The 14,254-nt window shown below is 38.1% G+C and overlaps 1 protein-coding gene and 1 long non-coding RNA gene across 3 annotated transcripts in view; one reads left to right on the top strand and one right to left on the bottom strand.

The window, feature by feature from the left end:
* LOC132396655 (sorbin and SH3 domain-containing protein 2-like) overlaps nucleotides 1-11,291 on the bottom strand; it is a 289,151-nt gene extending 277,860 nt beyond the window's left edge. Inside the window, exon 1 of one of the 2 annotated variants that reach the window (XM_059974390.1) lies at nucleotides 10,773-11,291. The gene's annotated coding sequence lies outside the window, so the exon portion shown is untranslated. The remainder of the gene's footprint in view (nucleotides 1-10,772) is intronic. The other variant, XM_059974389.1, reaches the window with a different exon arrangement.
* A 96-nt stretch (nucleotides 11,292-11,387) lies between these two features.
* The window catches only part of LOC132396656 (uncharacterized), a 201,406-nt gene continuing 198,539 nt past the window's right edge, over nucleotides 11,388-14,254 (top strand). The window contains exon 1 of the long non-coding RNA XR_009513064.1: nucleotides 11,388-11,418. This is a non-coding gene — a long non-coding RNA (uncharacterized LOC132396656). The remainder of the gene's footprint in view (nucleotides 11,419-14,254) is intronic.

Raw genomic sequence — 14,254 nt, forward strand, 5'->3', positions numbered from 1 at the left:
GTAAATCAACCACAATGGAATAGTGGAGTAGACTCCATAGGCTGAATGGCCTAATTCTGCTCCTTTGTCTTAGGGTTTCTCATGATCAGGGGACCATAGGGAAAGAAAATGTGCAGGTCCTCTCCAGGTTACAGATACACAATTTATATACTATCTATACACATAAACAAGAATTTGGGAGACCTGTGTGATGGATTAGCTATTTGCACACATCTTCTGCTGCTTGAGAACTTGGCTTGCTGCTGGATTTCCAACTTGCAAAGTGTCTGGGTTCAAAGGAAATGAATTCTTAAGTTAGCTTGAGAAGATCTGTATTTGGCAAACTCGCGGTTCTAAAGGCCAACAAATCTCCTGAACCGATTAGCCTGCACTTTGGTGCTTTAAAAAGGAGAGGCTATCGACTAGAATCCAAAGCACTGTGGTGTAATACAGAGAGGAGTGTGAGGACAAATGCAATGCCACTTTTCAAGAAGGGAGGAAGACAAAACAGGAAAAGTAAGCCAATTAGCCTAATATTTACCTTTGGGAAATGCTCACATCTGTTATGCCAGAACATTTAGAAATCATAGGACAATCAAGCATAATCAACATATTTTTTTTTAAATGGTATTTGACAAATTTGCTCAAGTTCCCAGGAGTCTGGTGGATTCTTCCAGAAGATATTTGTTTAGGTGCCACATAAAGGATTGCCATACAGAATGAGAATGCATGCGGTTAGGGGTAGAGATATAAACTAGGCTAGATTGATTCCTGGGATGAGAGGATTAAAGTGGGAAAATAAGCTGATCTTACATCAGAATCAGGCTCACTATCACCGATTATGCTGCAAAACAACAAATTTCACAGCAACAGAACAGTGTAAGGCATACATTTACTACAAACCATAAAAATAAATAAATAGTATACTAGACAAATAATGAGTTGGTGCTCATTCACTGGAACACAGAAAAATGAAAGGTGATCTAATTGAAACAAACATTGGGCATTGGCAGAGAGCACATTAGTGGAGTTTTCCCTGGTGAGGTAACTTAGAACTACACAGCTTGGCTTCAGAGTGGATGGGGAGGTCACCCTTTTCAGCCAGAATCAAAGTGGCGTTTCAGGTCTTTGGAACACTCTATCATAGGAACTCTAGAAGTGGAATTATTGAATATATTTAAGGTGGAGTTAGACTCATTTTTGTACAACTAAGTCAGAAGTTTGGGGAGAGAACAGGAAAAGTGTGTCAGAGGTTAAAATGATCCAGTTATGATTTGAATGAATGGTGCAACAAGCTTACAAGGACTGATTACCCTATTCTACTTCTGTCCCCATGTTCTTGCACTCAGAAGAGAGAACTAATAGGAAAACATGCAGAAATATTAACTGAGCAAGCAGTGAAATAACCCACACTGAACAGAATCTATCACTTGTATATGTAATATCATCCAAACAAGGATGCATTTATTTCAAGGTTTAAATCAGCAAGAGTGCAACTTACCCATCAGTGCCAAGCCAAACACCACTTTCTTTCTTTCCTCTCCTTCTTAGCAATAAAGGGCTCATGGATGAGCATATATACGTAACATGAGGAATAAGCCACTTGGTCAAAGTTCAAGGTAAATTTATTATTCAAGTACGTATATGTTATTGTATACTACCCAGAAATTCATTTTCTTGCAGGCATTCACAGTAGAAAAAAGAAATATAATAGAATCAATTAAAAATTACAAACGAAGACTGGCAATCAACCAGTGTGCAAATGAAGACAAACTGTGCAAATAGAAAAAAAATATAATAATACTGAGAACACAAGTTACAGAGTTCTTGAAAGTCAGTTCATAGCTTGTGTTCCATGATTAGTTCAGTGATAAGATATCTGATCTTATTACAATCTTATTAAATGGTGTGAAGTACCTTCCACCTTTTAATAAGACCATTACCAGAAGTCATAAAGTCAACATCTTTGTTTTTTTTAAAAAAAACAAAAAGTATGCAGACTTTATCATGATAGACGCTGGCATACAATGGCTGCTAAAATTAACAACAGATCGTACTGTGCTGAGTTCTATCTCAGAAAGTTACACTTGACATGGGGTGTATGAGCTAGGGGAAAAATCCACAGGCAACTAACCAACCTCCATCTAACTCACTGCCCTCCCATGAACACCCCTTATATTTACAGCCTTTCCAATTAGAAATGGTAGATAGACACTATTTATAACAGCAGTCTCAACAAAGGAAGTGAAAATAGCACCTGTAGTAACCCAAGGGTTTGAGGGAAATAAATAAGCAAAAGCAGAAGCAAATTCCAAGCTGAACACTCATTCGTGGACCAATACTGACCCATTAATCTGAAGGGGCTTCAAGTGAATCAGTCAATAACTGATACTGATCCCATGAGGTTATACTGAGAAATTGGGTCTGGAACCAAATTACAATTAGGATGCCTATTTGCATATATTAATTATGCACCTGGGTACGTCTGGCAGGCACCTCAACCATCTGAATGAAGAGAACAATTAAGGCATGTACCCAGAAGCATTACAACAGGAACACAATGCCAAGTCAATTACTTTAAAAATCGACTCATTGCAATTAAACCACAACTTTCAGGTGCTCTGATTTTTAATGTTCATTTTATCATCTGTGCCATGCTAATACCAACAAATCCTACTTAAGTTTCTCAACACTATTAATAACTTTGTTAGTTTACCTTGTATTCATCATATACTAACAAATATTAAAAGAGTTTTTTTATATTCTTACTTGCCTCCTGTAGTTCAAACTACATTGAAAGCACATTGTGCACAGAAGGATAGAAATAATTATCAGAAACTGTTAACTTCTGCGAAACAAAGATGCGCATCAGTATAGTTAACATTTGTACCATCTTTGTTATATCCTTGACTGAAGTTCAATTTAAGAAAAATGTTGGCACAGTTCAGAATGTAGTAAACTGATGCAGGAAACAGAGGGAAAAAAAATTGGTAAATGTCTTTTGTCCACCAGCACAGTGTGGGGCACAAGGGAAATATGAAGAGCAGAACATATCCTTCCTTGGAGAAAAATATATAGACCTTCACCTCATATATAGCACTATCAAACCTGGGTGGTAACACTGAGGACAAATGAGAGACTTACAACCACAACAATTAAAAATGAAATGGCTGCTTACAGAAAGCAGGTTTTGAGCTGTTCAAAGCAGGTACATTTGACCATGCAAACTAACAGCAGGAATATGCCACTTGGCTTCTCAAACTACATCTACCACTTAATAAGATCATGGTTGATGTGAAGCTCAACTCCAAATTCTGTCTACCCAGAATTACCTTTCACTTCTTTGCCTTTCAAGAATCCATCTGCTTCTATCTGAAAAATACTCAAATATATTGCTTTCATTGTCCATTGAGAAAGAGTTCCAAAGATTTTTGGCACTCAAAACAAAATTACCTCATCTGTTCTAAATTGCCTAGCACTTATTTTAAAGAATGGTGATTCCGAGACCTTGATTCTTCTGCGAAAAGATTCTCTGCGTCGATCGTGACAGGATCCCACAAGTGTTCTCTCATTATTTTAAAACACAGACAATACAAGCTCTATCTATAAGACTGACCTTCAAAGTGGAACTGGATAGGCCCTTCAGTGTAAAAAAAAACTGTTTGTAGAGGAATGGATAACAAACTGTAGCACAGAAGAGATGGAATTCTTCAATCAGAAATCAAAGACAAGATTGAACAAAAGGCTTTTCTGTAATGTAATGGTGCTCCAAGCAACCTCCTGAATGTGGTTAAATCACCCAATCACTTCTTCAGATCTATCAGAAGAACTGGCTCTTGATTTCAAAAAGTTAACTAGTCCTTCTGAAACTGGCTGTTGTCAAACATATTGCTAAAGAAAGTGACTCCTTTAGCAGAAATAGGTTCTTGATTCGTATATCAGACATGATGGGATGGATGGCAGAGCAGACTCAATGGGCCAAATGACCTGATTCTGCTTCTTTGTCTTATGATCTAAATAAATGAGAATATACAGTACATCATTTAGCAACAATAAATTTGAAATGATATTAATGCACAGCATTTGATCCAAACAAAGGTGTATTCAAATTAATATTCAGTATTTAGGACTTCTAGTTTAGGCAGGATGGAAAGTTCGGAAAAATTGTGCTGGTTTCTGACAGTCTAGTTTGGCAACCAGCCATCTGAAAGACTGACTGAAGGTCCAACAGAACAAGTACTTGTTTCAGTAATTGTCTGAAATGTCTTGATTTGATTTTGAAATTAGATTCAGACAGATGAAAATTTAGTCAGGATTTGACAACTGCCACAGTAATTTTGAATGCACAGCACAGAAAGAAGCCATTTAGTGGAAGCCATTATTTATGCTCCATTCAAATCTAATTCCATCTATCATCATCCAGTTCTTCTCTAACTTCCATTAATGCACCTCCTCCCCTTCTTACCCCATCCCTGACATATAATCCCTGACGTTTAATGTGAATAAGTGTGAGGTTATCCACTTTGGGAGTAAGAACAGGAAGGCAGATTATTATCTGAACGGTGTAGAGTTAGGTAAGGGAGAAATACAAAGAGATCTAGGAGTCCTTGTTCATCAGTCACTGAAGGTGAATGAGCAAGTGCAGCAGGCATTGAAGAAGGCTAATGGGATGTTGGCCTTTATTACAAAGGAAATTGAGTACAAGAGCAAGGAATTCCTCTTGCATTTGTACAGAGCCCTGGTGAGACCATACCTGGAGTATTGTGTACAGTTTTGGTTTCCAGGGTTAAGGAAGGACATCCTGGCTGTAGAGGAAGTGCAGCGTAGATTCACGAGGTTAATTCCTGGGATGTCCGGACTGTCTTACGCAGAGAGGTTAGAGAGATTGGGCTTGTACACGCTGGAATTAAGGAGATTGAGAAGGGATCTGATTGCAACATATAAGATTATTAAGGGATTGGACAAGATAGAGGCAGAAAATATGTTCCAGATGCTGGGAGAGTCCAGTACCAGAGGGCATGGTTTGAGAATAAGGGGTAGATCATTTAGGACAGAGTTAAGGAAAAACTTCTTCTCCCAGAGAGTTGTGGAGGTCTGGAATGCACTGCCTCGGAAGGTAGTGGAGGCCAATTCTCTGGATGCTTTCAAGAAGGAGCTAGATAGGTATCTTATGGATAGGGGAATCAAAGGATATGAGGACAAGGGGGGAACCAGGTATTGATAGTAGTTGATTAGCCATGATCTCAAAATGGCGGTGCAGGCTCGAAGGGCCGAATGGTCTACTTCTGCACCTATTGTCTATATTTAGTTGTTTGGTTTCTTTTCCCCCCACTCTCTCTGCCCATCACCCTGCCTGTTCTCCATCTCCCTCTGGTGCTCACCCCTCCCCTTTCTTTCTCCCAAGGCCTCCGGTCCCATGATCCTTTCCCTTCTCCAGCTCTATATCACTTTCGCCAATCACTTTTCCAGCTCTTAGCTTCACCCCACCCCCTCTGGTCTTCTCCTATCATTACGCATTTCCCCCTCCCCCTCCTACTTTCAAATCTCTTAGTATCTTTCCTTTCAGTTAGTCCTGACGAAGAGTCTCGGTCTGAAACGTCAACAGTGCTTCTCCTTATAGATGCTGCCTGACCTGCTGTGTTCCACCAGCATTTTGTGTGTGTTGTTTGAATTTCCAGCATCTGCAGATTTCCTCGTGTTTGCTCATCCAGATCTATTCCATTCTTCTTCTGCTTGTCCAGCCCACAGTGATCTATACAATTTACTGACATGAATGCCGTGGTAGTGAATTCTAGATTCTCAGTACTCATGGTAAGGAACTATGTTCCAAATCCTGATACAAGGTTTTCTTAAGAATATTGTATTGAGAGTTTTAGATATGTTCTTCCTCACATGTGGAAATATTCTCTTGGAATCACTCCACAAAACCCTTCATAATTTTAAAGCTCACCCCTCATCATTCCTGGCAAGTGTAAAGTAACCAATATTCACCTTTGGGTTAACGTCCATGGGGAGTACAGGTGGTAGTGTGTTCTGGATCATCAAAAGACACATCAAGAGGAAACTCTCCAGTCCAGCACCCATGTGACTTAACTACAGCCAGAAAAAGGGCCCAGTCATTTTCCTCTGAACAGAAGTATTCCTTAAGTGTAGAAATGGCCCACGTTACGCAAGGTTTTTGAGAAATGCCTATAACACAAAGTTTCTAAGGTCAAAAATTCTATCAGCTGATGGTGCCAAAGTCACATCAGTAGGTTAATTAACTACACACTAAAATGAATATTAGTTAATTTTAGATCTTAGTTAGGGTTTAATTAGTACAAGTTTGTACCACAGATTCAAAACATGCTGAACCTTGGGAGTTGCCAAACCACAAAGCTCCAACATGAACTACTAATTGCCATCAACATGATAACTTAGTTATTAACATTTTCTGAAATGATGTAGAGCTTAAATCTGTAAAATCCATAAACCTGCTCCACCAGTCATCCAAATCATGGCTGATCTTCATCTCATCTTCCTGTACTATGCCCTTAACCCCTTAATATCATGATATTGATCAACCAGTTTCTGTTTCGAATTAACTCAATACACAAGCATGTTTCCATGTGTAAAATTCCAAAGATTCACCAATACTTGTGTGAAGTTAGTTCTCTTGACCCAGTTCTAAACAGCCCCATATTTTCAAACCAACTTCACTGGTCTTAGACTCCTTAACCAAGGAAAGATACAAATCTGGTCTACTCATTCAAGTCTCTCCTCTTTTGGCAAACCCATATTCCTAGAACAATCCAGGAGATAGTGTCTTCATTCCCTCCTTGGAAAGTACATCCTTTCTGAGACATGGCAACCTAAACTGTGCACTATACTTGTGGGTGCAGTCTTGCTACGCCCTGTATAATTGCTGCAAACAATCCTTACCATTGTAGTCAAATCTTCCACTAAAGGCCAACTTACCATTTGCCTTCTTAATCACCTACTGTAACTTGAACTGTACATTGGTTTTAAGTACATACACACTCTGGTCCAGTGGTACATTAACACTAATTACACACCATTTCAAAAATATTCCTTTTCAGTTACATGCACCAAAATGAATGAGCTAGCAATTTTCCTCAATACATTCCATCTGTCAATGTTTTATATATTCACTGTGTTTATTTCCCCTTAAAACCTCTTTACATCTTCCTCCCTGCTCACAATCTCGCCTCAGTTCGTCTCCCTTGAGTCTCTCCCCCTCCCACAAAAGAATAATGGTTTTAGGATGTCCCCAAGGCTTTGGCAACATTTATTCTTTTGCAAATACAAACACTGTTGTAATGCGTACAGGAACGTAAGCTATCTGTATAAAGTCCAACTGAATAGTAAGTGGAATAAATAACTAATCTGTTTACTATTCATAGTTTTGACAAGAAATATTTTGTGACACATTGAGAGAAATCTCCCTCTCACCTTCTCAGAACATAATCACCATCAGTTGATTTCTGACATTTCCTTGGCTCATGAGAACAGATTTTCAGTCTTTTACAAGACATAGCACCAATGCTGGCAAGGTGCTAAATTACTTTATGTGCTAAAATCCAGGAGCATAACTTAATCACCCAAATTTCACAACAATTGATCTGAAGACAGAGGTAGGTAGATAATTAGTAGGCAAAGGGGTGAAGATTTACTGGGGTAGACAGTAATGTGACAAAGTTCAAGTTATTAACAGATTAGCTATAAACGTTACTGAATGACAGAGCAAGTTTCAGGAAATGAGTGGCCTACTCCTGCTTTAATACTTAGGTCCATCTGTTGGTATGTAGGCAGCAGGCAAGAAGGAGAGGAGTTCAGTCCTGAAGGGATGATCAAAAATTTTTCTCTTTTCTGGGTCTTGAACTTGGTAACAAGGAACAAAATTATACCTGCATATCTTTAAATTAATGTATTAAGCCTTTGAAAGGGTAAAGCAATTTGCCCTTGTTATGATGAAAGCACAACTTTTGTTAGAGAAAATGAGCACTGTCCTTTCTATGTGGTTGGCTCCGTGGCGAGAGGTGGGGGAAATCAGGTGTTACTTTCTCTCTGATGAAAATGCAAACTCTGTGCTATAATTTTAACACAAAGAACAAACCAGTAAAGAGTTTCTCTCAACAAAGGAATGAGGACTTGTTTATGAGAACATAAAACATTAGAATGAATGGCAGAACAGTTTTAGTAGAAAACAACCAACTGACTTTCAGGAATTCCAGACTTGATAATTAAAATGAATTATTTGAGTTAGAATAAGAGATTTGATCACTCAGCTATTCAGAACATTCTGGTGAAAGGTCATCAACCTGAAATAAATTTAATTCCATTTCCACAGATGGCATGTACCCAAGTACTTAATGCAAATTCTTCTTTATACTTCATTAAGAATGACTGACAAACTTAAACTGAAGTGAATCTGGTCAAAAATCAATTAAATAAAAAAAGGTGATGGAAGGGCTTGTTGGAGTTCAACATCAAGCACAAGAGTTTAGAAATGTCACAGTAACGTGGTCTTACAGAACATAAACAGGACCCTCGATCCAACAAGTCCATACCTGCTTCAAACATTTATTTTTACCAGTTGCATTTTATTTTTGCTTTATTCCCATCAATTCAGCTTCCACCATGTACACAGGCCAATTAACCCTACCAACTGGCATGCCTTGAGAATATGGGGCCAAGCCAGAGCATCTGGAAGAAACTCAGGTGGTCACATGGAGAACATGCAAACTCCGCACGAACAGCATTGGTAGTCAGGACTGATCACTCAGCTTTAATACTTCCATCATTCTACCTCATTTAGTTAGTCTTCTATAAAAATGAGCAAAATCTCTGCAAAGGTAAATCTATTGTTCCCAGAGAACCAACAATACTGGTACTTTAAAGACTATGACTCATTGTTCATAAGAGAAAAGGCCATAGCAAAACCTAACATTTAAGAACTATTTCTTATATACAAATACATTCTCCAAGCATATTTCCATAGTTAGATGCAAATTATTTATCAACAAGGAAACCACAGCCAGGTTTTTTTCCCTCTGATGGCCACTGCCCTCTTTACTGTGATAGTCAAGCAACATTCCAAAGCATTCAGTACTGGATGTCATATAATTTTGGAAATTTAACTATTAACTAGTGAAGTAAGCATTTACCTCCAAATCTCAGATACAAATTAATAAGACAATTATTTGAATTAGCATTAAACATCCAAACATGAAAGGTCAGAGTAACACACACACACACACACACACAAAATGCTGGAGGAACTCAGCAAGTCATGCGGCATCTATGGAGAGGGATAAAGAGCCAACATTTCTGGCAGAGACCTTTCATCAGGACATTATGAAATTGAGCAGCTTTCTCAATACATAATAGAGGATAATGGTCTATCAATATAATTGTACGTGGCGTTTTGTCAGTAGATTGTACTAATGGTAATGTGCTAAATGAATTCATCTATTCTTGATGTGAATCTGGACTACAAGCAGTTTAAACAGCTATAACTCAGTCAAAGCTGCAATTGTTTCTTTGGTAAAAGTTAACTAAATATTTACTCTAGAGTAAGAAAACAAATATCTTTTCCTGTCGGTCACCTTATGTACAAGACACTCCTGTGCCTAGCTTCATTTTATGAATATGCAATGTATCCAAGTTATCTTATATATTTATATTTATTGTGTTTTTAATTATCGTGTTCTTTGTCTATTGTCTTTTTTTTTTGCTTGCTGCAACGGATCCGGAGTAACAATTATTTCGTTTTCCTTTACACTTGTGTACTGGAAATGACATTAAACAATCTTGAATATCTTCACACATCTACTACCTACAAGTTCCAACATCTCGGGCAACAGCAAACAGTGGCATGCAGCGTTCGTGACAATTTTCCTTTGTCGCTGTATTGCCTGCATCAAGCAACGACTCAGCCCGAGATCTGGGAATGATTTCAATAGAAAGGTTAACTGAACAATTGCTTACTTTCTGTCGGAGATTGCATATTTTAAAATGGACTTAGCCATTTAGTGAAGTTTGCAGTGAGAAATAAAACAGATTTTGAGTTTTAGTTGACTGTTAATCAGGCGAAAACTGTCAAAGCCTTTTTTTCGTGGCTTAGTGCAATATTGCCGGATGGAACGAATACTGTACTATTGTCTCTACATATACCACAGGTTCACCTTAGGCTATAGCTAATAGTAGCACGAAACAAACACTGCTATCAATCTATCAATTAGGAATGTCACCTTACGCACGCAGTCAAAACAGAATGAATCATAGAACCGAGACATCGGTCTAAGTTCATAAAACACGGTCGTATGCTTCTTATAGTTTTAAATTTTTGATGAGGTTTCACCTTACTCGGGGCAAGGTTGTTAATGTACAGTTGAACGTCTCAATGCTCCAAATGTTTGACTGGACGGTCAGTATTGTACATATATTTCGACGAAGTGCCCAGTACAAATTGTTCTTTGAACTCCTTATCGTCGAGAAGCATTCAACGGATATGTGGTAGTTTCGGCATTGATCGATGTTCGAGACCCTCGAAAAGGTGACGGGGTTTATGAACTACAGATATCAATCGTATTAAAACATCCCAGATCAATGATAAATACCGAAGCATAAATGGTGGCAGTTTTGTTATAATAGATGTATTGCTGCCAGGACAAATGTTTCCACGATCCGGGTGCTTTTGAGCTTAATTATGTAGAATTTATCTTCCCTTCCCTCTCACCCCCTGTTAATTTCACCATCGAGGCGCAAGACTCGTTGTAATTTCTCCTTACCTTGATGGAGAAGAAGCGATAGACCACCAGCCGAACCAGGTTTAATTCGAGGATCTCCACAGCTGATGTCCCAAGCGCGGCAGCCCGAGTGTGTGCAGCATGTGAACCAGAGAGGCTGCAGTCTGTGTGGAGCCCAGATAAATCACACACCTGCTTCTCTAGTGGAGTCTGTCCAAATAAAGCAGTAATGTACATAAAAAGTGTCAGAGCAAGGGCTACACCCTCTTACTTGGTCAGCGCTCCTAGACAACAGTCACACTGTTAAGGTAACATTACAGCCAAACGCTCTACTACCACACACAACACAGCCTGTGTTCCGTTGATAAATGAATTGTTCCTTCGCATTACAGATTATTTCCTCCTTTCTCCTCAAATTTTGTTCAGAAGCACCAATCATAAGCCTGATTTTTAAGCATTTGCTGGCATTGTGTAACACACGATTTCAAGACTTCTCAGCTCCCCTCCTCTACAGATGATTTTATTGCAGGAGAAAGCAGAATATTATTCCAATGTATTCCCATAACCAAAATGGCTGCTCCTTTTCAGCAAAGCTGCAGAAATCCCATTGGTTTATCATTGGCTTTTTGTAACCATGACAACAAGCAACAGAGAGATTTGCGCTGCAGGCATGGCAGATCATGTGCTGGTAAGAGGGAAGAATAGAATAGTAGATCTTCTGTCTCTTTTATACGCGCGCACACACAAAAAAAAACTTTCAGTAAGGTTTATTCACGGTTTAAGCCAAGCTAAAATATTCACATCAGGAAGCTATTAATACGTGACAGTTCTGAAATCCCTCAGTCTCAAGACTGACTGAAATACTTTGCTGTTACTGATTATGTATACGGCTTTTAAAGCAATCGTGCATTAGTGGTGACGTTGCATTGTAGTTTATTATATCATAGCGTAGTTAAGGAAATTTTGCTAATATTTTACGTTAAAAGTAATTTGTTTCAAGGTGCGTCGATTGACCATGTGAATGTTTTGAAGCTGCCCAAATATTCTTTGACAAAACTGTTTAGAATTTACACAAATATTTTAGCCAATTGTTCGAAATTTTTACATACACGTGTCTCAACTATAATTTCATAGAATTATTTTAACTGTTTATGGAACCACTGCAGGACCCTTTACACTCTCACAGCCAACTAGGTAGATTGGTTGATTTAGAGGGAAGGAGTCTTTCGCTGAACAAAGGCTTACCCCCCATACTGTGAGTTCACTCAGGAATTAGTATTCGAACAATAGATGCACACGCCCGCCTCTTAAACAATTTTCATAGCAATGCCAATGGATTGTTATTGTAAAACTGCATAAGGCTCCCTCCCATGCTGTTCATATACCCTACTTTACACTGAATTTTAAAACAGGGTTACCCAATCTTGTTTAAGTAGTTGACAGAAATAAGATATTCAATTTTCAAGCACAGAAATTATGTAATTCATCTCCAAAGCATTTTGGATCAAGGCCTAATTTTGTGTAATTTATAAGTAATTATTGGTCAATTTGAAAACTGTCTCTTTGACAAACTAATAAATATCAAATATTTATTCACATCAAAAAGCTAGATTCCAGTTTAGATATTTATAGAATGCCCTATATACCACAATAAATTGAATTGGAATAGGAATCTTCTTGAGATTGAACAAGTGATGATGTTGCAGGGTCTGGGTTTATGATACATTTCTTTTGAGTCCCTGCCCATGTTGGGATTGTAGGAAACCAGATGGCAGACATTCTACTCCAGCAATCACTTAAAATTAATGATATAAATGTGATGCCTTTGCATAAAAGTAAGGTGAAAGCCAAAATTAAAAAGTCTATTTGGTCATTGCAGCAACAAAGTTGCAATAAGTAAATGAAAAACTGGCATTTATATAAAAAAAAATTCTGAGGATGGTGGGAACTTAACTGGGAGATCAGTATAAAAGGAGGGAAGAAGTTATACTTACACTTTTATGTCAGACATACTAAATTGAATAATTTCTTGTTCAGAATTAATAGGCTGGACACTCCTTTCGAAGGAGTGGGCTTGTCAAGAAATGGTACAGCATATATGGCTTGAATGCAGTTGGTAACGAGGTGCAAAGGGAACACCTAATTGCTAAATTGAGATCTTTAAGACAGACAGAGTTTAACTTAGAACATTTGTTAAGATATCACTGCCATCGTAATGTATTTAAATGTGTATTTCACTTTCTGAGAAGCATTAGACTTTTGATATTATTTGAGTTTTTTTTACTGGGAGGTGGGAAAATAGTGGGTGTACTTCCTGTCTCTTTGCTCCACACTCCAACTCAGCAAGTGGCAGTAATGCTGTTTATGTTGGTCTGCCAACCACCATTAAACCACCATTTACAAGAAGAACAAGTAATAGGATGAGTAGATATTTCACTGACATCCTCTGCAACATAATGTATTTAACAACATAATGTATATACTAAAGGAAAGCACTCTGAATTTTCTACCAAAACCCAAGTATTTTTAAATTAATGCTTTACTAACAGTCAACTAACTATTGCAGAAGTATTCTAGTTTTGGTGGACTAGGATATGAAATCCACTGAAAGCCAGGTTCAACCCCGACTCTTTACTGAGCTTCAACATTCCTTAACGTATGTTTGTGTTATTATCAATGCCAACATTTGGGTGGCCAACTCAAGTAAAGACAGTGGGCTTCCTTCCTGACCAGCAATATTCTGGGAGAAGGGTTCTCAGTTCTCAAAAGGTTCCAAAATAAAATCCATAAAACTGACAAATTTAGAATAGCTACTCTAGTTATGGTCTTGTTGCTTCTTCACTAGGCAGGGCATATGCATGGATGCAAGACATATTTCGATGGAACACTCTTAGTTTCATAGTTGGTCAACAATTGCTATATACAGTACAAGGGTTGATTTGTTAAGTGATTGAATTGTGGCTACATGTCAAGTCATTGCCAGCTGTGAGGAGCCATCTATTTTCAGCCTATTCCCCTGGACTCCTGTAAAAATATTTTTCTCATATACTCAATCCTTCACTGACTATTTCGATTTTACTTACAAGAGGAGATTTCCTAATAATTCTGATCACAGGCTAAAGATTTTATCCTCCTGCTTTCATTCTTTTAATTTTCACATTAAATTCATGCTCCCTTTATCATTCAGTTCCACACTATATATCTCTATATATTCCATCTAACTGTGCATTACCATGTACCTCAGTCAGGACACTTCTCAGCTTTCTTTAACTCAAATTGCTCTAACCTACTTTCTCCAGTGCAGCATTGAAGCTGAAATCCGTCATTCAAGGAACTAATCTAGTTACCTTAGCACCCTATCCTTTACAACTTTCATCAGGAGTGGTGATCAAAACAGGATCACAACTTAAGTTGTGGCCTAGCCAGCATTTTATAAAGCTTCAAAAAACACCCTCAATTGAAGCCAGCATGGGATATGTTTTATTTACTATTCTGCCAGCATGTCCTCATGCTTTCAAAGAATT

This window comes from Hypanus sabinus, chromosome 7 (assembly GCF_030144855.1).
Source record: "Hypanus sabinus isolate sHypSab1 chromosome 7, sHypSab1.hap1, whole genome shotgun sequence".
Lineage (NCBI taxonomy): Eukaryota > Metazoa > Chordata > Chondrichthyes > Myliobatiformes > Dasyatidae > Hypanus > Hypanus sabinus.